Raw genomic sequence first — 26,959 nt, 5'->3', positions numbered from 1 at the left:
TTCGACTGTGAAGGACTGATTCATGCAGTCTCCTCTGAACAGTTGATGTTGAGATGTTTCTGTTGAACTCTGTGAAGTATTTATTTGGGCTGAAATTTCTGAGGCTGGCAACTCTAATGAACTTATCCTCTGCAGCAGAGTAACTCTGGGTCTTCCTTTCCTGTGGCGGTCCTCATGAGAGCCAGGTCATCATACTGTAGCGCTTCATGGTTTTTGCAACTGTACTTGAAGAACCGTTCAAAGTTCTTGAATTTTTTCACATTGACTGCTTCATGTCTTAAAGTAATGATGGTCTGTCATTTCTCTTTGCTTATTTAAGCTCTTCTTGCCATAATATGGACTTGGTATTTTACCAAATAGGGCTATCTTCTGTATACCACCCCTATCTTATCATAACACAACTGATTGGCTCAAGAAGGAAAGAAATTCCACAAATAACTTTTTACAAGGCACACCTGTTAATTGAAATGCATTCCAGGTGACTACCTCGTGAAGTTAGTTGAGAGAATGTCAAGCGTTTGCAAAGCTGTTATCAAGGCAAAGGGTGGTTACTTGAATTATCTCAAATATAAAATATATTTTGATTTGTTTAACACTTTTTTGGTTACTGCATGATTCCATATGTGTAATTTCATAGTGTTGATGTCTTCACTCTTATTCTACAATGTAGAAAATAGTACAAATAAAATAAAACCCTGGAAGGAGTAGGTGTGTCCAAACCTTTGACTGGTACTGTACGTCTAGTTTTTTCTGTGCTCGAAGGCAACGGTGTCTAGATGGAATTTGTATTTGTGGTCGTGGCAACTGGACCTTTTTTGCAACAGCATTGTTTTTGTCTTACTGAGATGTACTGTCAGGGCCCAGGTCTGACATAATCTGTGCAATCTCTCTCTCTGACACCGCCTGGTATAGAGGTCCTGGATGGCAAAAAGCTTGGCCCCGGTGATCGAGTGGGCCGTACGCACTACCCTCTGTTGCGCCTTACGGTCGGATACCGAGCAGTTGCCATACCAGGCGGTGATGCAACCGGTCAGGATGCTCTCGATGGTACAGCTGTATAGCTTTTTGAGGATCTGGGGACTCATGCCAAATCTTTTGTCTCCTGAGGGGGAATAGGCACTGTCGTGCCCTCTTCACGACTGTCTTGGTGTGTTTGGACCACGATAGTTTGTTGGTGATGTGGACACCAAGGAACTTGAAGCTCTCAATTTGTTCCACTACAGCCCAGTCGATGTGAGAGGGGGCGTGTTCAGCCCACCTTTTCCTGTAGTCCACGATCAGCGCCTGTGTTTGGCTCACGTTGAGGGAAAGGTTGTTGTCCTGGCACCACATTGCCAGGTCTCTGACCGCCTCCCTATAGTCTGTCCCATCGTTGTCAGTGATCAGGCCTACAGCCGTTGAGTCGCCAGCAAACTTAATGATGGTGTTGGAGTCGTGGGTGAACAGGGAGTACAGGAGGGGACTAAGCACTCTCTGCCCTCTGTCACTCACTGACCTCTGTCACTCTCTGACCTCTGTCACTCTCTGACCTCTGTCACTCTCTGACCTCTGTCACTCTCTGACCTCTGTCACTCTCTGACCTCTGTCACTCTCTGACCTCTGTCACTCTCTGACCTCTGTCACTCTCTGACCTCTGTCACTCTCTGACCTCTTCACCTTTTAATCTTGACCTTTGTAATACTTTTTCCCCCTCTATCTCTTTCTCTCGCTCTCTCCCTTTCTTTCTCACCTGCTCTCTCTTTCTGTCTCAGTCTCCTGTTCCCTCTCAGGGGAGTTCCCTGCATCTTTTTTTCTGAGAACAGAACAGGGGGTGAACAGAGGACATGAAACCCGAGAAGTTGAATTATAGAGGTAAAGGAAGCTGAACTGTTGACATACAGAGATGTTCTCTGTGTTCTTTCTTGAAGGCATCAAGCTATCATATTTTCGGTATGCAAAGTGAAATAAGTAATATCACCTAAGTTGAACTGAAATAAGTAATGTCACCTAAAGTTGACCTTAAATAGCTAATGTCACCTAAATTGGACTGAAATAAGTAATGTAACCTAAAGTTAAACTGAAATAACTATTGTCACCTAAATTGAACTGAAATAAGTAATGTAACCTAAAGTTGACCTTAAATAACTAATGTCACCTAAAGTTGAACTGAAATAACTAATGTCACCTAAAGTTGAACTGAAATAAGTAATGTAACCTAAAGTTGACCTTAAATAACTAATGTCACCTAAAGTTGAACTGAAATAACTAATGTCACCTAAAGTTGACCTTAAATAACTAATGTCACCTAAATTGGACTGAAATAAGTAATGTAACCTAAAGTTGAACTGAAATTTAAAAAAAAAAATAATAATATTTCACCTTTATTTAACCAGGTAGGCAAGTTGAGAACAAGTTCTCATTTACAATTGCGACCTGGCCAAGATAAAGCAAAGCAGTTCGACAGATACAACAACACAGAGTTACACATGGAGTAAAACAAACATACAGTCAATAATACAGTATAAACAAGTCTATATACAATGTGAGCAAATTAGGTGAGAAGGGAGGTAAAGGCAAAAAGGCCATGGTGGCAAAGTAAATACAATATAGCAAGTAAAACACTGGAATGGTAGTTTTGCAATGGAAGAATGTGCAAAGTAGAAATAAAAATAATGGGGTGCAAAGGAGCAAAATAAATAAATAAATTAAATACAGTTGGGAAAGAGGTAGTTGTTTGGGCTAAATTATAGGTGGGCTATGTACAGGTGCAGTAATCTGTAAGATGCTCTGACAGTTGGTGCTTAAAGCTAGTGAGGGAGATAAGTGTTTCCAGTTTCAGAGATTTTTGTAGTTCGTTCCAGTCATTGGCAGCAGAGAACTGGAAGGAGAGACGGCCAAATAAATAATTGGTTTTGGGGGTGACTAGAGAGATATACCTGCTGGAGCGTGTGCTACAGGTGGGAGATGCTATGGTGACCAGCGAGCTGAGATAAGGGGGGACTTTACCTAGCAGGGTCTTGTAGATGACATGGAGCCAGTGGGTTTGGCGACGAGTATGAAGCGAGGGCCAGCCAACGAGAGCGTACAGGTCGCAATGGTGGGTAGTATATGGGGCTTTGGTGACAAAACGGATTGCACTGTGATAGACTGCATCCAATTTGTTGAGTAGGGTATTGGAGGCTATTTTGTAAATGACATCGCCAAAGTCGAGGATTGGTAGGATGGTCAGTTTTACAAGGGTATGTTTGGCAGCATGAGTGAAGGATGCTTTGTTGCGAAATAGGAAGCCAATTCTAGATTTAACTTTGGATTGGAGATGTTTGATATGGGTCTGGAAGGAGAGTTTACAGTCTAACCAGACACCTAAGTATTTGTAGTTGTCCACGTATTCTAAGTCAGAGCCGTCCAGAGTAGTGATGTTGGAAAGGCGGGTAGGTGCAGGTAGCGATCGGTTGAAGAGCATGCATTTAGTTGTACTTGTATTTAAGAGCAATTGGAGGCCACGGAAGGAGAGTTGTATGGCATTGAAGCTTGCCTGGAGGGTTGTTAACACAGTGTCCAAAGAAGGGCCGGAAGTATACAGAATGGTGTCGTCTGCGTAGAGGTGGATCAGGGACTCACCAGCAGCAAGAGCGACCTCATTGATGTATACAGAGAAGAGAGTCGGTCCAAGAATTGAACCCTGTGGACCCAGACCCTCCGATTTGACACACTGAACTCTATCAGAGAAGTAGTTGGTGAACCAGGCGAGGCAATCATTTGAGAAACCAAGGCTGTCGAGTCTGCCGATGAGGATGTGGTGGTTGACAGAGTCGAAAGCCTTGGCCAGATCAATGAATACGGCTGCACAGTAATGTTTCTTATCGATGGCGGTTAAGATATCGTTTAGGACCTTGAGCGTGGCTGAGGTGCACCCATGACCAGCTCTGAAACCAGATTGCATAGCAGAGAAGGTATGGTGAGATTCGAAATGGTCGGTAATCTGTTTGTTGACTTGGCTCACACAGGAAGCGGCGCAGGTCCTAATCCAGGCACTTGTCATCTCCCGTCTGGACTACTGCAACTCGCTGTTGGCTGGGCTCCCTGCCTGTGCCATTAAACCCCTACAACTCATCCAGAACGCCGCAGCCCGTCTGGTGTTCAACCTTCCCAAGTTCTCTCACGTCACCCCGCTCCTCCGCTCTCTCCACTGGCTTCCAGTTGAAGCTCGCATCCGCTACAAGACCATGGTGCTTGCCTACGGAGCTGTGAGGGGAACGGCACCTCAGTACCTCCAGGCTCTGATCAGGCCCTACACCCAAACAAGGGCACTGCGTTCATCCACCTCTGGCCTGCTCGCCTCCCTACCACTGAGGAAGTACAGTTCCCGCTCAGCCCAGTCAAAACTGTTCGCTGCTCTGGCCCCCCAATGGTGGAACAAGCCCCCTCACGACGCCAGGACAGCGAAGTCAATCACCACCTTCCGGAGACACCTGAAACCCCACCTCTTTAAGGAATACCTAGGATAGGATAAGTAATCCTTCTCACCCCCCCCCCTTTTAAGATTTAGATGCACTATTGTAAAGTGACTGTTCCACTGGATGTCATAAGGTGAATGCACCAATTTGTAAGTCGCTCTGGATAAGAGCGTCTGCTAAATTACTTAAATGTAAATGTAAATGTAAGACCTTAGAAAGGCATGGTAGGATAGATATAGGTCTGTAGCAGTTTGGGTCAAGAGTGTCCCCCCCCTTTGAAGAGGGGGATGACCCCAGCTGCTTTCCAATCTTTGGGAATCTCAGACGACACGAAAGAGAGGTTGAACAGGCTAGTAATAGGGGTGGCAACAATTTCGGCAGATAATTTTAGAAAGAAAGGGTCCAGATTGTCTAGCCCAGCTGATTTGTAGGGGTCCAGATTTTTCAGCTCTTTCAGAACATCAGCTGAATGGATTTGGGAGAAGGAGAAATGGGGAAGGCTTGGGCGAGTTGCTGTTGGGGGTGCAGTGCTGTTGACCTGGGTAGGAGTAGCCAGGTAGAAAGCATGGCCAGCCGTAGAAAAATGCTTATTGAAATTCTCAATTATGGTGGATTTATCAGTGGTGACAGTGTTTCCTATCTTCAGTGCAGTGGGCAGCTGGGAGGAGGTGTTCTTATTCTCCATGGACTTTACAGTGTCCCAGAACTTTTTTGAGTTAGTGTTGCAGGAAGCAAATTTCTGCTTGAAAAAGCTAGCCTTGGCTTTTCTAACTGCCTGTGTATAACGGTTTCTAGCTTCCCTGAACAACTGCATATCACGGGGGCTGTTCGATGCTAATGCAGAACGCCATAGGATGTTTTTGTGTTGGTTAAGGGCAGTCAGGTCTGGGGAGAACCAAGGGCTGGCTATATCTGTTCCTGGTTCTAAATTTCTTGAATGGGGCATGTTTATTTAAGATGGTTAGGAAGGCATTTAAAAAAAATATCCAGGCATCCTCTACTGACGGGATGAGATTAATATCCTTCCAGGATACCCCGGCCAGATCGATTAGAAAGGCCTGCTCGCTGAAGTGTTTCAGGGAGCGTTTTACAGTGATGAGTGGAGGTCGTTTGACCGCTGACCCATTACGGATGCAGGCAATGAGGCAGTGATCGCTGAGATCTTGGTTGAAGACAGCAGAGGTGTATTTAGAGGGGAAGTTGGTTAGGATGATATCTATGAGGGTGCCCGTGTTTAAGGCTTTGGGGGGGTACCTGGAAGGTTCATTGATAATTTGAGTGAGATTGAGGGCATCAAGTTTAGATTGTAGGATGGCTGGGGTGTTAAGCATGTTCCAGTTTAGGTCGCCTAGCAGCACGAGCTCTGAAGATAGATGGGGGCAATCAGTTCACATATGGTGTCCAGAGCACAGCTGGGGGCAGAGGGTGGTCTATAGCAGGCGGCAACGGTGAGAGACTTGTTTTTAGAGAGGTGGATTTTTAAAAGTAGAAGTTCAAATTGTTTGGGTACAGACCTGGATAGTAGGACAGAACTCTGCAGGCTATCTTTGCAGTAGATTGCAACACCGCCCCTTTGGCAGTTCTATCTTGTCTGAAAATGTTGTAATTTGGAATTAAAATTTCAGAATTTTTGGTGGTCTTCTGAAGCCAGGATTCAGACACAGCTAGAACATCCGGGTTGGCAGAGTGTGCTAAAGCAGTGAATAGAACAAACTTAGGGAGGAGGCTTCTAATGTTAACATGCATGAAACCAAGGCTATTACGGTTACAGAAGTCATCAAAAGAGAGCGCCTGGGGAATAGGAGCTGGAGCTAGGAACTGCAGGGCCTGGATTCACCTCTACATCGCCAGAGGAACATGTACAGACAAAGGTATGGTAGGATGGAGGTTTCTGGGGCGAAGCATCACTGGTAGGAGGTAAAAACCTAGGTATTGAGTGATGAAGGGAGAGATATTGTCTCTAGAAACATCATTGAAACCAGGAGATGTCATTGCAAGTGTGGGTGGTGGAACTAATAAATTGGATAAGGTATAGTGAGCAGGACTAGAGGCTCTACAGTGAAATAAGCCAATAAACACTAACCAGAACAGCAATGGACAAGACATATTGACATTAAGGAGAAGCATCCTTAGTCGAGTGATCAAAAGAGTCCAGTGAGTGGAGTGGTTGGTTTGGGGGTCACGGCGATTTAGACAGCTAGCCAGGACATCGGTAGCAAGCTAGCATAGGATGGAGGTCTGTTGTTAGCCACCTCTTGCGTTCCGTCAGTAGATTAGTGGGGTTCCGTGTGGTAGAGGGGATTAGTCCAAATCACACAACAACAAAAATAAAATAAAAACAATAGATATAGTTATAGAGGCCCAAGAAGAAACATAATAATAATAAAAATAAATAAATTGTCCGATTGTCTATTCTGAGAGCAGCCGGTAAGACAGCTAACGGTTAGCAGGCCGCAGATGGGCGTTCAGGTAACGTCGCGACGGAGGAGCCAGCCGGATCTCCTTCGGGTAGATAACGTCGGCAGTCCAGTTGTGAAGGCCCGGTGGGGCTCCACGTAGGCAGTAAAACGGGTCCGGATAGGTGACTGCAGCCCAGGAGTGATTGACAGAGCTCAGGAGTGATTGACGGAGCTGGCTAGCTCCGGAGTAATTGATGTTTGCTCCGGAATCGACGAGAGCAGATAGACACACGGATAGCAGCTAGCTAGCTGTGAGATCCGGGAATGAATGTCCAGAGAGCAGTTGAAATCCAAGGACATGGAGAGAAAAAATGGTCCGGTATGTTCCGTTCCGAGCCGCGCTGCGCCGTACAAAACTGGCGATAGATTTTCGAGCTAAAGGATAGCTGATGACCACAAACCGTGGTTAGCTGAATACTAACGATTTGCCAGTAAAGAAGCTAACTAGCTTCTGAACTAGCTTCTGATTAGCTTCTAGCTAGCTCCTGGCTAGCTTCTGGTTAGTTTCTGGCTAGCTTCTTGGAGTTTCTGGCTAGCTTCTGGCTAGCTTCTTGGAGGATTGCAGATTTGAGGTAAATAATACTTATTTATAAATATAAATTGGTGAGGCGGGTTGCAGGAGAGTGTTTTGAAGATGAGTTGATGGAAAATAAAAATAAAATGTACGTGAAAAAAGTTGTAAATATATATATATACAGGACACGACAAGACGAGGACAAAAGACGTCTGAACTGCTATGCCATCTCGGGCAATATGATAACTAAATAACTAATGTCACCTAAAGTTGAGCTGAAATAACTAATGTCACCTAAAGTTGAACTGAAATAAGTAATGTAACCTAAAGTTGAACTGAAATAAGTAATGTAACCCTAAAGTTGAACTGAAATAAGTAATGTCAAAGTTGAACTGGGTTGTGATATTACACAATGCTCAGATAGAAATATAATGTTCAGAACAAACATTATTCCTCAGCATGGAAAATATAGTCAATTGTACACTCTGTACTGTACATTTCTGTCTATGATATCCTGAACCTTTCACCTGTATGAATGCAGCCCAGGCCTAGAGGTGTCCCTGGGCAAGTTGAACATGATCCCCCTGGAAGGAAACGGTACAGAACGTAATCAACCCAATGAACGGATGTCGTGCATCATTGTAACACGTGAAGCAGCTGAGAAAGAAACGTGTTAAGCTGCTTTAGGAGCAGGTTTATTAAGCTAAACGGGGAGCTCCAATCCCATTCTGAGGATATTAACAAACACGGCTTACACAATTTACACCGTTTCCCATGAGAACCTACATGAGGGCGGGCTAACCCCAACAGTTGACCAATCACAATGAGGCTACCTTTGAGGCTAATGACACTAATTTGTCATTCAGTCTGAGGTGCATGGGACTATAGACCAATAGCCATTCTCAGGAAGATTTAATGAGGGGAGTTTCTTTAAACATGCAGATTCTCAATCATAGATTTCTCTAAAGGTTCAAGTTTCTCACACATACGAAGGAAAAATCCCACACCTGAACAAATTTTCACACACAAACAATTGATCTTCAGTAAAATGGTTATTTACCCTCTCAATAGAGAAACAAGGCAGGACTGCACACACACACTCACACACACAGAACACACACACGCACACACACACACACACACACACACACACACACACACACACACACAGAACAGACACACACACACACACAAACAACACACAGAGCCAGTGTCCATCAACACCGTGGCACCTTGACAGCGGTGGTAGACACCCCGGTCCTTGTCCTTTGAAAGTTTAGTACATTTCTAGGGACAAGACACACACACTGCCTGTCGCTGCACAGCTTTCTCACTAGTTGTTTAATGTCAGGCATCCTCCCTAATGCTCCACTTATAATCTCTACTTAATGTGTGGTCATACCGGCTCCCAAAATCAAAACGTGCCTCCGCATAAACACCCAGTTTTTCAAAGTCATGAAGCTGCAGCCTTTGGGGTGAATCACATCTTTCTAATCGAGGAGTAATTCTTCAGCCCGGCGCTGCTTGGCGAGACACACCATTAGGTAAAGAGGGCTTCTTTTCCATCTGGCCCAACTGTGGATGTCTGATGTATCACACCTCGTCCCAGACAAACGCTGCCATAAGGTTACAACAAGGCCCTCAGTGTCTGGACAATGTCCACAGCCATAGTGCTTTTGCATTCCAAATAACATTTTCTCTCCAATAAGTGAATTCATATTTGTGTCTGAGTGCTGTAAAAATAAACTCCAGGGAGCTGGTTAGTTCAATTATCATGTTGTTTTAGCAAATGGATTCACTGAGTCTTTTCCAGAGAAACTATGTCCCAAATGGCACCCTATTCCCTACATAACCCACTCATTTTAATTAGAGCCCTATAGGCCCTGGTCAAAAGTAGTGCACTATGTAGGGAATAGGATGCCATTTGGGATGCAAACATACTTCCAAATGGCAACAGAGCTACTACTCAGAGCTAACGCTAAATGGAGAGAGGTCCACAAAATGATTCAGCATTTAATAATAATATGTTCTGAAATGAACCATATTTCAGTTCCAGTTCATGAACGTGTCATAGTCGAGATAGATTACAATTTGATATGTAGATTTGTGTCCTTGGCTAGGACTGGGTGTCCTTAGAGTATCTGTAGAATCTGAATCCAAAATAGCCCTTGGGCAAATTATTTTACAATTCCCATGGTTCCCCTGGTTTTGAAAAATCTATTTTCAGGGTTTTTAAGAGAGCCGGTAGGTCACCTCGTTTCTTTCCACTATGCATCTTAAAAAGGTTTAGCTTGGATCTAAGTTCTACTGTGCATCTTGTAGTTATATTGCAGTATGATCATTAAGGCAATATAACCAGACTCTGGTCAATCAAGTCTGAGACCACTGTGGTCATTTAGATAATCAAGTTTTAATAAAGAGGCATCCTAAAATCAGCCCTACAGTCAAATGACAAGAAGCACGTTTCAGAATGTGTATAGATGCAGAGACCTCCCTGGATAGAATGTGGTCACCATGCTGCTGAGATGTCTAATACAAGGAGTGCTAAGAATCGCCTAGAACCTCCTGGACCATTACAAGTTCAACTTCAACTTTAACACTAGAGGTCACCTCAAGTGAAAATTATTTTTTTTTGTCTTTGGCATTTTCTCAGATCCTCATGTATATTCATGAATATATCATGTATATTCAACTTCAAAATTAAGAAGTGAAGTCATGTCCTACTTGTCAGTTGATTCATATAATCATGTAACTGGACTATATAGAGAGAGGCCTTGCGGCCTGATGTCCCAGTAGTGATGAAAAGGGATGAGGCGAGTTATAGCGCCGTCGACAAGGCACCTTTTAAAGGTAATGTTTCCGCTGTTCACGGAGATCACATTCAAGGTAAAACGCTGCAGATGATCAATCAGACATTACCTTTAAATGTCAACAAAGCGCCTTGGATTGAATTCTGGCCTCAGTAAGCCAGTTTGTAAGAAACAGATGTTTTTAAACTTGGCTCCTTTGCTACTGATGTTCATTTGTCTTTATCAGCTTGTCATTGCCTCTGATTACCTCTCACTATAACAACCTGTATGACCAGACATACATTTCCAGATACTCATTCAAACAATTTCATCAACATACTCAAACAGTGATCTATTTCCCCCAAAACCGTTCAGTTCCGCTCGATTGAATGGTAATGTTCACATGTTCGCGGGGACCTCATTCGCTGTAAACTAAACAATGCATATGTTGGCTATATCGGAAATAACATTTCACTCTGAACTTCAGTTGATTGAATGAAGCCTGTGATATCATTATCAGCCATGCATCACATCTCATATTTCCAAGTGTTACGGAGAAGATTGAATGACCAAAGAGAGTAAAAGAACAGGACAATGTAATTCTGGGTGCTGATCCAGATAGATAGCTATCAGACACCATCAACCTTCTGGACGATGTTTCATGTAGATTGTTCTTGAAGACAAAGCTTCCTTTGAACACACAATGGAGGATGGTAAAGATCCCTATTATAATCAGGCTGCGTTCAGGGAAAACAGAGCTGCCTAATTCTGCCAGTAAAGCTTCTGATTTCTCCCCACGAGATGCATGATCTTCTTGGCTATCATAGTCACCAACATGAATATTAATATTGACTAGTAGTGTGGTTGAAATTGCATTAGTTGTAGTATTGGCAACGCATTTTATAGTCCTGATTGAAAATCATTATTGGACTCCAATGTCGAATCAAAATCCGCAGACATAAACATCTGACAGTCAGAATAAAGTTCAGTATTTGTTGTGAAATCAACCAGATGAATTGCATGAGGTTCATGTCAATATAGGCCAAATGGGCAAATGTGACAGACACTGTCAGGAGAGATAAACAGAACACAGATATCCCTGGATACAAAGGCAACTTCATAAGTTAACTGCCCGAGGTATCTAATTGTAACATTAACATTCAGACATTGGTGGTGTCCTAGAGTTTCAGGATATTGAGATGAAAATCTATTTCTAGTCTACCCATTTGACATTCCCTTAGTTCCCTTAGGCCGACCACCATGGAACAATCAATGCATTGGCATACGCAATGCATTTACAACTGCGACATGGCCAAGATAAAGCAAGGCAGTGCGACACAAACAACAACACAGAGTTTACATATGGAATAAACAAACATACAGTCAATAATACAATAGAAAAAGTATATAGAAAGTGTGTGCAAATGAGGTAGGATAAGGGAGGTAAGGCAATAAATAGGCCATAGTGGCGAAATAATTACAATATAGCAATTAAACACTGGCGTGATAGATGTGCAGAAGATGAATGTGCAAGTAGAGATACTGGGGTGCAAAGGAGCTAAATAAATAAAATGCATAACAATATGGGGATGAGGTAGTTGGGTGGGCTATTTTCAGTGATCTGTGAGCTGCTCTGACAGCTGGTGCTTAAAGTTAGTGAGGGAGATATGAGCCTCCAGCTTCAGTGATTTTTGCCGTTAGCTCCAGTCATTGGCAGCAGAGACTTGGAAGGAAAGGCGGCCAAAGGAGGAATTGATTTTGGGGGTGACCAGTGAAATATACCTGCTGGAGCGCGTGCTACGGGTGGGTGCTGCTATGGTGACCAGTGAGCTGAGATAAGGTGGGGCTTTACCTAGCAAGGACTTATAGATGACCTGGAGCCAGTGGGTTTGGCGACAAATATGAAGTGAGAGCCAACCAAGGAGAGCATACAGGTCGCAGTGGTGGGTGGTATATGGGGCTTTGGTGATAAAACGGATGGCACTGTGATAAACTGCATCCAATTTGCTGAGTAGAGTGTTGGAGGCTATTTTGTAAATTACATTGCCAAAGTCAAGGGTCGGTAGGATAGTCAGTTTCACGAGGGTATGTTTGACAGTATGAGTGAAGGAGGCTTTGTTGCAAAATAGGAAGCTGATTCTAGATTTAATTTTGGATTTAAGTGTGCGGTGTATGTTTGTGTGTGTGTGCGGTGTGTGTATGTGCGCGTTTTCGTGAATGAACGTATGTGTGAAATGAGGGATAGTTGTCGTTCGTTGTTATTCAATTACCCTTATAGACGGGCCATAAAAGCAGATAAATGCATAGCCTGTATGTACTGTATGTACTGCTACGGCCCTGTGTCATCCTGCTGTACAGTAGCCATGTGTCCCACAGTGTGAAATAAACAACAGAGACAAACCTTCACAGGTGATGATCACTTTATTGTTCAGTTGCACACAAGGTCCAACCAAAATGTGACATTCCGCTTTAACCCCAATATTAATATAGAGCACCATTCATTCGTATGGGCGGCAGATAGCCTAGTGGTTAGAGCGTTGGACCAGTGACCGAACGGTTACCCCGTGCTGACAAGGTAAGGCTCTGTCGTTCTGCTCCTGAACAAGGCAGTTAACCCACTGTTCCTAGGCTGTCATTGTAAATAAGAATGTGTTGTTAACTGACTTGCCTAGTTAAATAAATAAATATGGGACCTACAGACGTCCCCTGCCATATGTTAAAACATAAATACTATCAGCTCTGCTACACAGCTACAGAGACACTGTGGGACTGTGTATGAGTATGTGTGTGTGTACAGTGCCTTGCGAAAGTATTCGGCCCCCTTGAACAAGTGGGACACAATCATGAAGTGGAACGACATTTATTGGATATTTCAAACTTTTTTAACAAATCAAAAACTGAAAAATTGGGCGTGCAAAATTATTCAGCCCCTTTACTTTCAGTGCAGCCAACTCTCTCCAGAGGTTCAGTGAGGATCTCTGAATGATCCAATGTTGACCTAAATGACTAATGATTATAAATACAATCCAACAGTGTGTAATCAAGTCTCAGTATAAATGCACCTGCACTGTGATAGTCTCAGAGGTCCGTTAAAAGCGCAGAGAGCATCATGAAGAACAAGGAACACACCAGGCAGGTCCGAGATACTGTTGTGAAGAAGTTTAAAGCCGGATTTGGATACAAAAGATTTCCAAGCTTTAAACATCCCAAGGAGCACTGTGCAAGCGATAATATTGAAATGGAAGGAGTATCAGACCACTGCAAATCTACCAAGACCTGGCCGTCCCTCTAAACTTTCAGGAGAAGACTGATCAGAGATGCAGCCAAGAGGCCCATGATCACTCTGGATGAACTGCCGAGATCTACAGCTGAGGTGGGAGACTCTGTCCATAGGACAACAATCAGTCGTATATTGCACAAATCTGGCCTTTATGGAAGAGTGGCAAGAAGAAAGCCATTTCTTAAAGATATCCATAAAAAGTGTGGTTTAAAGTTTGCCACAAGCCACCTGGGAGACACACCAAACATGTGGAAGAAGGTGCTCTGGTCAGATGAAACCAAAATGTAACTTTTTGGCAACAATGCAAAATGTTATGTTTGGCGTAAAAAGCAACACAGCACATCACCCTGAACACACCATCCCCACTGTCAAACATGGTGGTGGCAGCATCATGGTTTGGGCCTGCTTTTCTTCAGCAGGGACAGGGAAGATGATGGAGCCAAAACATAATTCTGGAAGAAAACATCTGCAAAAGACCTGAATGGAATGGTTCAAAAATAAACATATCTACAGGTGTTAAAAATAAACATAATGGCCAAGTCAAAGTCCAGACCTGAATCCAATCGAGAATCTGTGGAAAGAACTGAAAACTGCTGTTCACAAATGCTCTCCATCCAACCTCACTGAGCTCGAGCTGTTTTGCAAGGAGGAATGGGAAAACATTTGAGTCTCTCTATGTGCAAAACTGATAGAGACATACCCCAAGCGACTTACAGCTGCAATCGCAGCAAACGGTGGCGATAACAAAGTATTAACTTAAGGGGGCTGAATAATTTTGCACTCCCAATTTTTCAGTTTTGATTTGTTAAAAAAGTTTGAAATATCAATAAATGTCGTTCCACTTCATGATTGTGTCCCACTTGTTGTTGATTCTTCACAAAAAAAATACAGTTTTATATCTTTATGTTTGAAGCTCAAGGGGGCCGAATACTTTCGCAAGGCACTGGACATGTGTAAATTCACAATTTCTAGAAATGCCTGTTCGTCTTCCGGTAATCGTTGCATCAAGTCAGGTGCGGTAGTAGGTTATGCATAACCCATAACAAGATGGTAGGTTATGCACAACCCATAATAAGATGGTAGGTTATGCACAACCCATAACAAGATGGTAGGTTATGCACAACCCATAATAAGATGGTTAGTTATGCACAACCCATAATAAGTTGGTAGGTTATGCACAACCCATAATAAGTTGGTAGGTTATGCACAACCCATAATAAGATGGTAGGTTATGCACAACCCATAATAAGATGGTAGGTTATGCACAACCCATAATAAGATGGTAGGTTATGCACAACCCATAATAAGTTGGTAGGTTATGCACAACCCATAATAAGATGGTAGGTTATGCACAACCCATAATAAGATGGTAGGTTATGCACAACCCATAATAAGATGGTAGGTTATGCACAACCCATAATAAGATGGTAGGTTATGCATAACCCATAATAAGATGGTAGGTTATGCACAACCCATAATAAGATGGTAGGTTATGCATAACCCATAATAAGATGACGTTGGGCCCTGATGCACTAACTATTATTTACACACCTTCAAGAATCAGAGGGGTTGCACAGTAGAACGTGCAGGCAGACCCATCATTCATTGACAAGGACAAAATTCCCACTGTCAGAAAGAAAAAGCAAGAGAGAGAGCACTAACAGACAGACCTTCACGAAGAGAGAGAGAGAGACAGAGAACGAGAGAGAGAGAGATCAGATTGAGAGAGAGACAAAATTCCCACTGAGAGAGAGAAAGCAAGAGAGAGAGAGAGAGAGAGAGAGAGAGAGAGAGAGAGAGAGAGAGAGAGAGAGAGAGAGAGAGAGAGAGAGAGAGAGAGAGAGAGAGGGGCCTGGCTTACTGCCTGATTGACTGATAAGCATCTACCTGAGAGGCCCTGAGGCATCGTGTAGAGCACGTACATGTACAACATTGTACAGGAACACACACACGTATGGACTCACTGATAGCAAACTACACATCCTGGGTGTGGTTTTGACAGAGCTGTTTGTAAATTCTACAAACACACAAACACACACACACTAACACAAACACAAACACACACACACACAACAAACACACAAACACACACATACACACCCAAACACACAAACACACACACACTAACACACACACCCACGCACAAACACACAAACACACACCCATGCACAAACACACACACCCATGTACAGATACATACACACACACGCAAACACACACACGCACCAACGCACAAACACACACACCCACCCACCCACCACTTCGCCAACTCCAAAAGGTCAGTCATCTAAAACCCAGCGCGTTGAGTCACTCTTAGCTGGAACCTTTTCATATTTTAGAGTGAAAAAAATACTGAAATGAAAATCATTGGTCATAATTTCCCCCTGGTTGGACAGAATGGGAGCTCTGTGGCCAACCGGATGGCAGTGGATCAAACGCTGCGGCGTCGGGGTTGGGAGCAACGATGACATTCCCGACGTTCCTGCCAAGCGGGGAGGACCTGGAGAGGTTGAGGTGGTGTAGCCAGTCAGAATACTGAGCACTGGAGTGAAATGGGACTGTCAGAGTGACATATGACAGAGAGAGAGAGAGATAGATAGAGAGAGAGAGAGAGACAGAGAGAGAGAGAGAGACAGAGAGAGAGAGAGACAGAGAGAGAGACAGAGAGAGAGAGAGAGACAGAGAGAGAGAGAGAGAGACAGAGAGACAGAGAGAGAGAGACAGAGAGACAGAGAGAGAGAGACAGAGAGAGAGAGAGAGAGAGAGAGAGTGTGTGTGTGTGTGTGTGTGTGTGTGTGTGTGTGTGTGTGTGTGTGTGTGTGTGTGTGTGTGTGTGTGTGTGTGTGTGTGTGTGTGTGTGTGTGTGTGTGTGTGTGTGTGTGGAGTTAGTATAAGTGTGTGTGCATGTTATGTGTGTGTTCGAGTGTCAGTGTGCGTGACTGTGTAGAGCAAAAATATAATACAAGGGTCAACTCAGATAGTCCCTGTAGCCATTCTGTTAGCTATTTAGCAGTCTGATGGCTTGTGGATAGAAGCTGTTCAGGAGCCTGGTGTCAGACTTGATATACTGGCACCGCTTGCCGTGCGGCAGCAGAGAGAACAGTCTATGGCTTGGGTGGCTGGAGTTGAATGACTCCTGATAGAGAGGTCCTGGATGGCAGAGAGCTTTGCCCCAGTGATGTACTGGGTTGTCCGCACCACCATCTGTATCTCCATGCAATCGAGAGTAGTGCTGTTGCCATGTCAAGCATTGATCGAGCCAGTCAAGATGCTCTCATTGGTCCAGCTGTAGAACTTTTTGAGGATTTGAGGGACAATGCCAAACCTTCTCAACTTCCTGAGGGGATAATGCGCTGTCCTTAGTGATGTAGACACCAAGGAACTTGAAGCTCTCGATCCGCTCCACTGCAGCCCATCATTGTGGATGGGGGTGTGCTCGCCCACCGTTTCCTGGAGTCCACGATCAGCCCCTTGGTCTTACTGATGCTGAGGGACAGGTTGTTGTCCTGCAACACACTGCCAGGTCCCGGAGCGATTTGTCAACAAAAATAATATTTTTGTAAAAACTGAACATTTGCTATCTAACTGAGAGTCTCCTCATTGAAAACATCTGAAGTTCTTCAAAGGTAAATTATTTTATTTGAATGCTTTTCTGGTTTTTGTGAAAATGTTGCATGCTGAATGCCAGGCATAATCCTATGCTAGGCTATCAATACTGTTACACAAATACTTGTTTAGCTATGGTTCAAAAGCATATTTTGAAAATCTGAGATGACAGTGTTGTTAACAAAAGGCTAAGCTTGAGAGCAAATAGATTTATTTAATTTCATATGCGATTTTCATGAATAGTTAACGTTGCGTTATGCTAATGAGCTTGCGGATAGATTTACACAATCCTGGATACAGGTTTTTTTCATAACTAAACGTGACGCAGAAAACGGAGCGATTTGTCCTAAACAAATAATCTTTCAGGAAAAACTGAACATTTGCTATCTAACTGAGAGTCTCCTCATTGAAAACATCAGAAGTTCTTCAAAGGTAAATTATTTTATTTGAATGCTTTTCTGTTTTTTGTGAAAATGTTGCCTGCTGAATGCTAACGCTAAATGCTATGCTAAATGCTACGCTAGCTATCAATACTGTTACACAAATGCTTGTTTTGCTATGGTTGAGAAGCATATTTTGAAAATCTGAGATGACAGTGTTGTTAACAAAAGGCTAAGATTGAGAGCTAGCATATTGATTTAATTTCATTTGCGATTTTCATGAATAGTTAACGTTGCATTATGGTAATGGACTTAAGGCTGTAGTCACGATCCCGGATCCGGGATGGCTCGACGCAAGAAGTTAAAGCACTTCATGATAACAGATGTGAGAGCTACAGCGCAGTAGTCGTTGTGGCATGAAGCCTTAGAGTTCTTGGGAACAGGAATGATGGTAGTCATTTTGAGACAAGGGGATTACAGTCTGGGTCAAGGAGTGCTTGAAAATTATGTTTGCCAGCTGATCTGCGCATGTTCTGAGAACACGCCCTGGAATATCGTCAGGCCCTGTGGTGTTGCGAGTGTTGACCTGGTTAAGAGAGCGAGATCACCCAGTACTCTGGGTCGGTGGGGTCCCTCATGCACAGTACGGTGTTGTTATTGTCGAGGCGTGCATAAAATGCATTGAGTTCGTCTGGAAGAGAGACATCATTGTACAGATCATGGCTGGGTCTTCCTTTGTAATCCGTAACAGACGATAGCCCCCGCCACACGCGGCGGGAGTCTCAGCCTGTGTAGTGTGATTCCACCTTATTCCTATGTTGTTCTTTTGCTTGTTTGATGACTCTGCGGAGGTCATAGCGGGACTTCTTGTCTGCGATAACTCTGTGTGCAGTAGCCCTGTCCTTTAGCATAGCGCCAACCTCCAGGGCTTTTGATTGGGGAAGCAGAAAACCTTCACTGTGGAGACAACGATGCTGATGCATTTCCTTATGATATCAGTGACGGAAGTGGTTAGGAAAGCAGTCCTGTAGCATCATCTCTGATTCTGAAGATCATTTCTCAAAGGAGCAAGTCACGGGTACTTCCTGTTTGAGCTTCGGCTTGTAAAGCGGAAGCAGGAGTCATTATCTGATCTGCTGAATGGTGGACGAGGGAGTGCCATGTATGCTTGCTTGTGGGTAGAGTAACAGTCTAGGACTTTATAGCCCCCAATGGCGAAGGAGATGTGTTGATGGAAGTTGGGCATCGTGTGTCTTAACCTCTTGGTCCTACCTGGCACGCAGGCGTCCCATCTAGAGCTCTGGAAATGCAAATGCGCTACGCTAAATGCTAATAGTATTAGTTAAAACTCAAATGTTCATTAAAATACACATGCAGGGTATTTAATTAAAGCTACACTCGTTGTGAATCCAGGCAACAAGTCAGATTTTTAAAATGCTTTTCGGCGAAAGCATGAGAAGCTATTATCTGATAGCATGTAACACCCCAAAAGAACCGCAGGGGACGTAAACAAAATAATTAGCATAGTCGTCGCTACACAAACCGCACAAATAAAATATAAAACATTCATTACCTTTGACCATCTTCTTTGTTGGCACTCCTAGATGTCCCATAATCACTATTGGGTCTTTTTTTCGATTAAATCGGTCCATATATAGCCTAGATATCGATCTATGAAGACTGTGTGATAAACGGAAAAAAATTGCGTTTCATAACGTAACGTCATTTTTTAAAATTCAAAAAGTCGACGATAAACTTTCACAAAACACTTCAAATACTTTTGTAATGCAACTTTAGGTATTAGTACACGTTAATAAGCGATACAATTCATCAGGAGGCGATGTCAATTCTATAGGTGTCTGTTTCAAAAATGTCTTGGAGAGAGCTCGACCAAAACATCCGGTCGGAGACCGGAGGGAATCGATTCCCTTGATTCGGTTAGACCAAGAATCAATTGCGAATCAAATGACAAGACTCTAGACAACGTGTGGAAGCTGTAGGCACTGCAATCTCGGCCTCATTTAATTCGATTCACTTTGAACAATTCCTTGAAGTCGCGGATGGATATTTTTTCCATTTTCAGTGATCAGATATTCCTGCACTTTTCGATGAAACGCACGTTCTGTTATAGTCACAGCCGTGATTTAACCAGTTTTATAAACGTCTGAGTGTTTTCTATCCACACATACTAATCATATGCATATACTATATTCCTGGCCTGAGTAGCAGGGCGCTGAAATGTTGCGCGATTTTTAACAGAATGTTCGAAAAAGTAGAGGGTCGACTTAACAGGTTAATGACGCAAAATTAAAATCGCTAGCGACAAGAAAGGCGGCCTCCGGATGTAAATGTTCCTGCTTGTTTATAGCCTCATACAGTTTGTTAACTTCTAGCTTGTTATATTTCTTGTCCTGAGGTGGAATGTATACAACAGCTGAAAACTCCTTCAGGAGGTAGAAGGGTCAGCATTTGACCATCAGGTATTCCACAAAGGGTGAACAATGGGTCAAGACTACTTTACTTTACTCTACTGTCCTGTCTGATCGGTGAATGGAGAATCCATGGAGCTGGATAGCCATGAGGGCTATCTTGTCCGAAAGCCATGCTTCAGAAAAGCAGAGAATATTGCAGTTACGAGAATCTTGTTGGTAGCAAATCCGCGATCAGAGGTCATCCATCTTATTATCACGTTACTGTACTTTGGAAAATATAATGGAGTGAAGAGGTGTCGTTGGTTTTCCATGAATCTGATCAGAAATCCCCCTCTCCTGTCTCTGCGACCACAGCGTTTCCTCTGAATTACAGAAAGAGCCCAGGGCAGATGAGAGAGACAGAGAGAGGGAACTGGCATGTGGGGTCAGATGGAACGCCAGCAAAGTCTTTCTCTGTAGCCTTCAAACATGCCTGTGTGTCTTGTCAAGGACGCACGCACACAGACATGTCAAGGACGCATGCACACAGACATGTCAAGGACGCACGCACACAGACATGTCAAGGACGCACGCACACACAGACATGTCAAGGACGCACGCACACAGACATGTCAAGGACGCACGCACACAGACATGTCAGGACGCACGCACACAGACATGTCAAGGACGCACGCACACAGACATGTCAAGGACGCACGCACACAGACATGTCAAGCACGCACACACAGACATGTCAAGGACGCACGCACACAGACATGTCAGGACGCACGCACACAGACATGTCAGGACGCACGCACACAGACATGTCAGGACGCACGCACACACAGACATGTCAGGACGCACGCACACAGACATGTCAAGGACGCACGCACACAGACATGTCAGGACGCACACACAGACATGTCAAGGACGCACACAGACATGTCAAGGACGCACGCACACAGACATGTCAAGGACGCACGCACACAGACATGTCAAGGACGCACGCACACAGACATGTCAAGGACGCACGCACACAGACATGTCAAGGACGCACACACACAGACATGTCAAGGACGCACGCACACAGACGGACGGATGGATGGAAAGACAGACAGACAGACATTGTAAAATTGAAATGATGAAAAATAAGGAACAATTAGTCAATCACATTGTGATTATATCCGCTATTAACACATTAACAACAGTCTTCCAATAGGCCTGAGACAGGACCAACGGTCTCTAAGGCTAAGCTCAGAGGAACATGACCTGAACCTAAGTGTACAGTATGTCTTGACAAGGAGTCTGTCAATAACAGTGTCTACATTTACTTGCTCAAAACTATTTTTCACATGATCACTTCTCCAGAAACCAGACAGAAAGGAAACACTCATTTTAAACACATGAGTTCTGGTAGACTCATAAAGGTCATCTTTCAGACATAAAGATTTCTGTCAGATATGAAATATATAACTGTTTCACTTTCTTCCTTCTCACTATAGCTACCTCTCTCATCACACTCTCCCCTGCACACACTATCTCCCCAGTTCCCAGCTGTTGGCCATTTTAGTTACCAGCTATCATCATGCGTTCTCCCTCCACACACTCTCTCTCTCCAGTCTCCAACTCTTGGCTCCTTGGGCACTTCATGGCTTGGTTTCCATGTTGGTTGCCCCACCACCTCCCTCTCCCACACACACTGCCTTGCCCCTCCCCTCCTGCCCTGTGCCACTGCTCCCTGTATTGACGGGGATAATTGTCCCTGAATGGATGTGCAGATTCCCATGGATGTCAGTCGAGGCCCTTGGCCTGTTCCTGCATCCCTCCCCTGTCTCTCCTCCCACCCTCTCTCACCCCCATGCAATAGAGATTAGGAAAGGGGAGAGAGGAAGAGAAAGGAGGGAAACAGAGAGAGGGAGGAGAAAGGAGAGGTGGTAAGGTTTGCCATGAAACGGGCTCATCTGTGTCACCCAGCAAATCTCTCACCAAGAATAAATAAAATAAAATAAAATGTATTCTGATAAGTGCATATCACATGGATACATCAATAAGGGTCTAGTCACTCTATATCTCGTCACTCTATATCTAGTCAGGATATTTAGTCACTCTACATCTAGTCACTCTATATCTAGTCAGGATATTTAGTCACTCTACATCTAGTCACTCTATATCTAGTCAGGATATTTAGTCACTCTATATCTAGTCACTCTATATCTAGTCAGGATATTTAGTCACTCTATATCTAGTCACTCTATATCTCGTCACTCTATATCTAGTCAGGATATTTAGTCACTCTACATCTAGTCACTCTATATCTAGTCAGTATATTTAGTCACTCTACATCTAGTCAGGATATTTAGTCACTCTACATCTAGTCACTCTATATCTCGTCACTCTATATCTAGTCACTCTGTATCTAGTCAGGATATTTAGTCACTCTACATCTAGTCACTCTGTATCTAGTCACTCTGTATCTAGTCACTCTGTATCTAGTCACTCTATATCTCGTCACTCTATATCTCGTCACTCTATATCTCGTCAGTCTATATCTCGTCAGTCTATATCTCGTCACTCTATATCTCGTCACTCTACATCTAGTCACTCTACATCTAGTCAGGATATTTAGTCAGTCACTCTGTATCTAGTCACTCTGTATCTAGTCACTCTGTATCTAGTCACTCTGTATCTAGTCACTCTCTATCTAGTCACTCTGTATCTAGTCTTCTCACATCCTTTTCAACAGTTTTAATTGCTAGGTTGGTTTGGTATTAAAGCTAATGATAATAAGATATTTGACCCATAAGGTTTACTATATTCCAATCTCATAGTTCTCAATCTCTTAGATATTGCTCCTCATGAGTAAACAGCATTTCAATCAATAAGATAATGTAAGTGCTCATTAATGAACTGTTCCCACACAAAAAAATAAGTTCATTTTCTGATTCCCACCATCTCTCCAGTCCCTATACAGTGGTACAGCTATATGATATGTCATGCCCCCATCACGCCCACGCACCCTCACCCTGCCAGCTGTAACAGATATCCAGAGTGGGCTCATGCAAGCTGGCAGAGAACTGCCCACACGAAGCCATGTCCGCCTCTTCAAGGAAGCCAGAGCCAGCTACGGCACACCACATTCAATCACCCTGCACCACCAGTCACACAGAGTCAGAGAGAGAGTCAGAGAGAAGTCAGAGAAGTCAGAGAGAGAGAGAGAGAGAGAGAGAGAGAGAGAGAGAGAGAGAGAGAGAGAGAGAGAGAGAGAGAGAGAGAGAGAGAGAGAGAGAGAGAGAGAGAGAGAGAGAGAGAGAGAGAGAGAGAGAGAGAGAGAGAGAGAGAGAGAGAGAGAGAGAAAGAGAGAGAGAGAGAGAGAGAGAGATATGTGTCCCCCTGCCACAACCTGAGGGACAGTGAGTGAAAGTGAAATGTAATGTCAATAATATTTCCCGTTTTGTTTTGTCTTTCATACCATGTCCTGTGGCTTTCTGAAATAAAGAAAAGGGTGAAGAGAGAGAGGGTGAGTGCCATAAAGAAAAGGGTGAAGAGAGAGAGAGGGTGAGTGCCATAAAGAAAAGGGTGAAGAGAGAGAGGGTGAGTGCCATAAAGAAAAGGGTGAAGAGAGAGAGGGTGAGTGCCATAAAGAAAAGGGTGAAGAGAGAGAGAGGGTGAGTGCCAAAGAAAAGGGTGAAGAGAGAGAGGGGTGAGTGCCATAAAGAAAAGGGTGAAGAGAGAGAGGGTGAGTGCCATAAAGAAAAGGGTGAAGAGAGAGAGAGGGTGAGTGCCAAAGAAAAGGGTGAAGAGAGAGAGGGTGAGTGCCAAAGAAAAGGGTGAAGAGAGAGAGGGTGAGTGCCAAAGAAAAGGGTGAAGAGAGAGAGAGGGTGAGTGCCAAAGAAAAGGGTGAAGAGAGAGGGTGAGTGCCATAAAGAAAAGGGTGAAGAGAGAGAGGGTGAGTGCCATAAAGAAAAGGGTGAAGAGAGAGAGAGAGGAGGGGTGAGTGCCATAAAGAAAAGGGTGAAGAGAGAGAGGGTGAGTGCCATAAAGAAAAGGGTGAAGAGAGAGAGAGGGTGACTGCCATAAAGAAAAGGGTGAAGAGAGAGAGAGAGGGTGAAGAGAGAGAGAGGTGAAGAGAGTGAGAGAGGGTGAAGAGAGAGAGAGGGGTGAAGAGAGAGAGAGGGTGAAGAGAGAGAGAGAGGGTGAAGAGAGAGAGAGAGGGTGAAGAGAGAGAGAGAGGGTGAAGAGAGAGAGAGGGTGAAGAGAGAGAGAGAGGGTGAAGAGAGAGAGAGAGGGTGAAGAGAGAGAGAGAGGGTGAGTGCCATAAAGAAAAGGGTGAAGAGAGAGAGAGGGTGAAGAGAGAGAGAGAGGGTGAAGAGAGAAAGGGTGAGTGCCATAAAGAAAAGGGTGAAGAGAGAGAGAGGGTGAAGAGAGAGAGAGAGAGAGAGAGAGAGGGTGATGCCAAAGGAAAAATGATAGAGGAAATAAAAGGTGGACATAAAAGGCACATTCATCTGTAGCAGTAAAGGGAAAGATTGTGAATCAATCATCCAGGACCGTTGCACTATAATGAGTCTTGCATTATTTGAATTGATGAAATATCTCCCAAAGGAAAGAGCTGAAATGTCATAGTTTCTACTTCAAACTGAAGCAATAAGAGTAAAGATCTTTGTGTGTGTGTGTGTGTGTGTGTGTGTGTGTGTGTGTGTGTGTGTGTGTGTGTGTGTGTGTGTGTGTGTGTGTGTGTGTGTGTGTGTGTGTGTGTGTGTGTGTGTGTGTGTGTGTGTGTGTGTGTGTGTGTGTGTGTGTGTGTGTGTGTGTGTGAAGAGAGAGAGAGACAGAGACTAGTCAGCTACCCTGTATAACTATACCTCCTCTCATACGACAACAGCCCTTAAAGCAGCACTCTGGGCCCATTCCAAGACCGAGTGGTAATTGTGTTTGGATCTCCCTTCAAGTCGACTCCAGTGATTCTAGGGAGAGTTTGGGAACGTTTGGAACCAGTGAGGTTTGGCTCCCAGTCTCACCATCAACCTCACCTCAAATTAACCTCATTACCAGTTCTTCCAAGAGGGAAATGGACATTTGGCTGTGTGTGATGCTATGCTATGTGATATGGTGTACTGGGCTGTGAGGGTTGTTATAGTGATATGGTGTACTGGGCTGTGAGGGTTGTTATAGTGATATGGTGTACTGGGCTGTGAGGGTTGTTATAGTGATATGGTGTACTGGGCTGTGAGGGTTGTTATAGTGATATGGTGTACTGGGCTGTGAGGGTTGTTATAGTGATATGGTGTACTGGGCTGTGAGGGTTGTTATAGTGATATGGTGTACTGGGCTGTGAGGGTTGTTATAGTGATATGGTGTACTGGGCTGTGAGGGTTGTTATAGTGATATTGTGTACTGGGCTGTGAGGGTTATTATAGTGATATGGTGTACTGGGCTGTGAGGGTTGTTATAGTGATATGGTGTACTGGGCTGTGAGGGTTGTTATAGTGATATGGTGTACTGGACTGTGAGGGTTGTTATAGTGATATGGTGTACTGGGCTGTGAGGGTTGTTATAGTGATATGGTGTACTGGGCTGTGAGGGTTGTTATAGTGATATTGTGTACTGGGCTGTGAGGGTTATTATAGTGATATGGTGTACTGGGCTGTGAGGGTTGTTATAGTGATATGGTGTACTGGGCTGTGAGGGTTGTTATAGTGATATGGTGTACTGGACTCTTTATTGAGTGAATTTTAACTAGTGTTGATTAAGTAAATAAGAGAACAAAAGCAAAGTTCCATCGCAAACAAAACCTGGACTGAGTGGGATGGGGATTTGCACATATGTGTTAGAATCTTAGTTCCTGTCATGCGATTGGCTGAGGAAATACAAAGGGTTAGCAGAGGAAGAGGAGGAGGAAGAGGAGGGCAAATCCCTTTTATCGCTATCACCTCTTAATGAATTAATTCAGGGAAATGAATCACAATGGGACTTTCCTCACACACATGCACACATTGGTGCACGCGCACACACACACACACGCACACGCACACACACACACACACACACACACACACACACACACACACACACACACACACACACACACACACACACACACACACACACACACACACACACAAAATGCATAATAAACACACAAAATATCTGTATGCTCCACAGCCCAGAGTTATTAGCTAGTAGAGAGTTAGTAGACATGTTTCTCAACGACTGCATGTGTCTAAGCATATCTGATCATATTTACCAACAAACACAAGGCGAATGTTACTCCTGCCTGCCTGGGCTCATTAAGCCTCGCCAAGCAGTAGGGCTCTGTCCCAAATGACACCCTATTCCCTATTTAGTGCACTACTTTCAACCAAAGCCCTATGGGTCCTGACCAAATGTACTGCACTCAACAGAGACTAGGATGCCATTGGCGATAGAGCCGAACCCTCACTGCCAAGTCCTGCCCACAGCCCTGGAACCAGGACCTCACCAATGCTGTTGTCACAGCAACCCTGCATCCCAGAGCAAATGGGGAAGGTGGGGGCGGAGGGGCAGCATGATGTCATCCTGTGGCACTGTAGGGGCCAATCAAACCTTGAGAAAATGATGTCACCTTTTGTTACGACGGTCCATTCAGCCCTATAGAGGAGCAGTGAATTGAGAGCTGCAGAGAGGTCACTCTTCCCCCTGAGTTGTGTGTGAGAAAGACAACAAAAAGAGGAGAAGGGGAAAAAGGAGGCAGGCAGGCAGGAGCAGGGAGGCGCATTGTGGACATGCTAATGGTGTTGACCGTGGGGCAGGCCCATAAAGATGTCATGAAACACAACTTCCAAAACACCGGTGCCAAGCCCCCTCCTCCCCCCTGCCATCCAGCTCCTTCATAAGATCCCTCGAAACGCTTTCAACTTGTCAGAAATCTGTCAAGCGCATGTACAAAAGGCTAAAGCACAGTGCAATGGAGCCTGTGCTCGGTTCGCTTTGTTTTATCTCAACAATAAACAAGTCCTCTTGAGGAATAATTGCAACCCCCTAACAGCACCATTCCTCCCTCAACAGCACCACAAAAAGCCCTCACCATACCACCTAATAACCCTCA

General features: G+C 44.1%; 2 long non-coding RNA genes across 3 annotated transcripts in view; one reads left to right on the top strand and one right to left on the bottom strand.

Annotated features, from left to right (window-relative positions):
- Window positions 1-14,971, top strand: part of LOC127929215 (uncharacterized) — a 126,874-nt gene extending 111,903 nt beyond the window's left edge. Inside the window, exons 2-4 of the long non-coding RNA XR_008133925.1 lie at window positions 14,504-14,532; window positions 14,591-14,735; window positions 14,910-14,971. This is a non-coding gene — a long non-coding RNA (uncharacterized LOC127929215). The remainder of the gene's footprint in view (window positions 1-14,503; window positions 14,533-14,590; window positions 14,736-14,909) is intronic.
- The window catches only part of LOC127929209 (uncharacterized), a 126,681-nt gene that overhangs the window by 90,389 nt on the left and 9,333 nt on the right, over window positions 1-26,959 (bottom strand). The gene's annotated exons all lie outside the window — the stretch shown is intronic.

The sequence above is a fragment of the Oncorhynchus keta genome, unplaced genomic scaffold (assembly GCF_023373465.1).
Source record: "Oncorhynchus keta strain PuntledgeMale-10-30-2019 unplaced genomic scaffold, Oket_V2 Un_scaffold_5814_pilon_pilon, whole genome shotgun sequence".
Taxonomy (NCBI): Eukaryota; Metazoa; Chordata; class Actinopteri; order Salmoniformes; family Salmonidae; genus Oncorhynchus; species Oncorhynchus keta.
Note: the sequence above shows the minus strand (reverse complement) of the source record. Positions and strands in the feature narration are given on the sequence as shown.